A 3,716-nucleotide genomic window follows, 5' to 3' on the forward strand; every position below is an offset into this window, starting at 1 on the left:
TCAGGGCAAACCACAACAGGCTTCTGAGGCCTGTTTGCATGTAAACCAAGGATGAGTCTTGCTGGTGTGGGCACCCTAGAGATTACACTGGAGTTCTGAGGGTTCCAGACACTAGCTGGGAAGTCAGGTGACCGAAACAATGATTCAGACCGATCACATGATTACAAAGCTGGGGTCTCCAACTGGCCTCCAGGTGGTCAGGGGTGGACGTCTAAGGAAGCAGTGACATGGGAGTGGCAAGCACTGGGCCGGCCTTGAGCCGCCTGGATGACATCAGGGCCAGAGGATCTGGTAGCTCCAGGGATCTCCGGTCCATGCCTTACTTGGCCAGGGGGTTCCTAAAGGACCTGCCAGCAAACTTGGCTTTCTGCCCAGCTCCTCCTCCACTCTAAGGATCGATTGTACTTGACCAGGCAGTCAGATCGGCAGGGGGCACCAGTCTTGATCTGCGCAGCGCAGAGCCCTACCACCAAGTCGGCAATGAAAGCATCCTCAGTCTCTCCAGATCAATGGGACACCGTGACACCCCAGCCATTGGACTAGGCCAGCTTACACGCCTGCAGAGACTCGGTCACAGAGCCAATCTGGTTCACCTTGAGCAGGACGCAGTTGCAGGACTTCTTGCCTGCTGCCTTGGCAATCTGCGGAGAGTCGGTCACTGTGAGGTCATCCCCTACCACCTGGATGTAAACCAGCTGTAAACTTCTGCCAAGCATCCCAGTCGTCCTGGTCAAAGGGATCTTCAATGGACACCACTGGGTAGTCCTTGATGAAGGACTTGTACAGGTCGGCCAGTTGGTTGGGTGTAATGTACCGGCTGGCGTCATCCGGAGACTTGAAGTCCAGGTCATACTTGCCAGCCCTGTAGGTCTCAGAGGCAGCCACATCCATGCCGATGACAACCTGGTCAGTGAATCCGGTCTTTGCAATTGCAGTCTTGAGCAGCTCCACTGCTCCTTTGTTCTCCAGATTGTTAGGTGCGAATCCACCCTCATCACCCACATTGATGGCGTCTTTCCCATACTTCTCCTTGATGACGTTCTTCAGGTTGTGGTAAACCTCTGCTCCAATGCACATGGCTTCCTGGAAACAAGATGCCCCCACAGGCAAGATCATGAACTCTTGCATGGCCAGCTTGTCGCCAGCATGAGAACCGCCATTGATCACATTGAAAGTTAGGACTGGCAGGATGAATTCAGGGTTGCTGGCCAAGTCAGCAATGTGACGGTAAAGGGACACCCAGCTTTGCAGACAGCCAGGGACACTCCCATGATGGCATTTGCACCAAATTTAGATTTATTCTCGGTGCTGTCCATCTCGACAGCATCTGATCAGCTGGTCAATCTTCTGCTCCATAACTGTCTGTCTGCATTTTTGTGATTAGTCCTAATAATGGTTTTATGTCACAACATTAGAGTTCCAGACTACCTGATTCCTCAGGCTGAAAATAACTCTTGATCTTTTACAGTAAGTAAAGTTTGTTCATTCCAACTTCAGATCATCAAGAATGTATTCAATTAAAAATCACAATAAAATACAAAATTCAAAATTGGAGTTAAAGGAATAGAAGCTAAAAATCAGAAAGAAATGTTGAGGTGACTACATCAAATGCAAACAACTGGAAGCTAGGAAAATGAGCAAAGGCCGCAGGAAACTCACAAACAGGGTGTTACAAGCTCTGTATTCAAAGGAAAAGTGAGCAAGGAAGTTATTCTCATCAAATTCACAGTGGAACTGGTCAGGTCAAACCTGCAGTATTAAATTTTCTGTGAAATGAAACCATTACCATCAATTGAAATGACAAAAATGGAAGTTTTGGGAAATTGTTCATATCAAATTCATGATTCCGAGGCAGCAAACGTAACATTGGCCCACTCATTATATGTTGAGGAGAACTGCATTCATAAAATCTGAAAGTTGGCTGCGGAAGGCAAAAAGTCTTTGGACCACTCTTCTGTTTATTGGATGATCGCTTTGGAAAATGTCTGTCGTATCCGGACATGACCAAAGTTGTTCCTAACAAGTTGCCATCTGATTTGAAGCAGTGATTACAATTTTCCATGGGATAAGCATGGCAGGGAGTTTATATTTCATTTTAAGCACTATTCTTCAAAATTCTGACAGAGGCTGTTATAGTCCAATTTCAAAGACAAAGAGACTTGCTGCTACTGCTATGCTGTCACGTATTATCCAACCAGTGCTCAGGATTGGTTTTGGCAAGTAGAGCTATTTGTAACCATAAACACATTCTTGATTGGAATCACACAAAATGAGGATGTGGCGGTGCACGCCTGTAACTTCAAGACTGAGGCAGGAGGATTGCAATCTTCAAGCCAGCCTGGGCTATGTAAGGAAACCCTGTGTCAACACAAACAAACAAACCATGAAAAATGTCATAAGTACCAAAGGAAAAAATAAATATAAGCACTGAAAAATTCAAGTAAGTGACAAATAATTGATATTTTGACAACAAAGAGGTAAATATAGGAAAAAATATAGAATGCTTTATGTAACGAACTGAAAGATAAAAAGGACTAATATTTACCAAAGACAATAAGGACTTTCAGAATACTGATGTGTACAGAGAAGTCAAAAAGGAATTAGCTGCAGTACAAATTATTCCAAACTTGTTGACCAGTTAGATGGCCCCGTAATTTATTTTAAAATAAGGGAAATATAATTTCTCTCTTGAATTAAGAATTCAAACTTCAACATTTTAAAAATCAGAAGGTGGACATAAATCTTTTGTTTGACTGGGCTTTAAGATATTGAGAAGTTTCTTAAATAATAATGAAATTGTAGAAAATTAATTATTGACTTATATTTGATTGTGTGCTATCCATTTGGTTTGCTAGCAATAGCTATAGTGAACGATCATGATAATGACTTTTTAAAAAGAGGTGTTGCTTAGCATTAAATTTCAAAACTTCGAATGAAAAAACCTTTTCTGTGTTGTAAGAAATTACAGGCAACTTATGTAACTGGGAAGACATCTCATTAAAATAGAAGAGAATCACAAGAAATAGAACATTTTCTTAGTTATTCTGCAGGTGATGTACTACAGCAGTGGTTCTAAATCTTCCTAATGCTGCAGTCCTTTAGTTCAGTTCCTCATGTTGTGACGATTCCTAGCTGTAACATTATTTTTAAAGCTGCTCCATAAATATAATTTTGCTACTGTTATGATTGTAATGTAAATATCTGATATGCCCCTGTGAAAGGTTTGAAGGACTCCCAGCGCATGACAACCTCAGGTTGGGAAACATTGTGCAACACAGTGTAGAAACTGCTTTCTAGATGCTTTAGGGACTCATAAAATCAAAGAGACTTAGACCAATGATTAAACACTTTCATGATACATTGGGAATAATTTATCACGAGCATCTCTGTTTTATTACTTGAACACAATATATTAATTTCCCACTTTGACCCTCAAGTTTTGTTTTCCAATCTAAATATTTTAAATTTTTGCTGACAGTTTCTATTGTCTCAGCAAGACATTTCTCCAGATTAGAAGGAAAAGATATCTACTTAAGAACTTCCTGATTTGTCTGCCATCACTGTATGAAAAACTGAATAGCAACAGAATAGTCAACTTGTAGACATTTTGTGAGATGCACATGGATTTAAAAAATAACCATGCTGCTTTTCTCCCTGTGTTCTATCACCCTCACATTGCTGGGCCATAAAGAGAACTCCCACATATGCACAATAAA

At 41.6% G+C, this 3,716-nt stretch overlaps 1 pseudogene; it reads right to left on the reverse strand.

Annotated features, from left to right (window-relative positions):
* Positions 1–319: 319 nt before the first annotated feature.
* On the reverse strand, positions 320–1,347 carry Eno1-ps26 (enolase 1, pseudogene 26; annotated as a pseudogene).
* Between the last annotated feature and the right edge of the window lie 2,369 nt (positions 1,348–3,716).

The sequence above is a fragment of the Rattus norvegicus genome, chromosome 16, assembly GCF_036323735.1.
Source record: "Rattus norvegicus strain BN/NHsdMcwi chromosome 16, GRCr8, whole genome shotgun sequence".
Classification (NCBI taxonomy): Eukaryota; Metazoa; Chordata; class Mammalia; order Rodentia; family Muridae; genus Rattus; species Rattus norvegicus.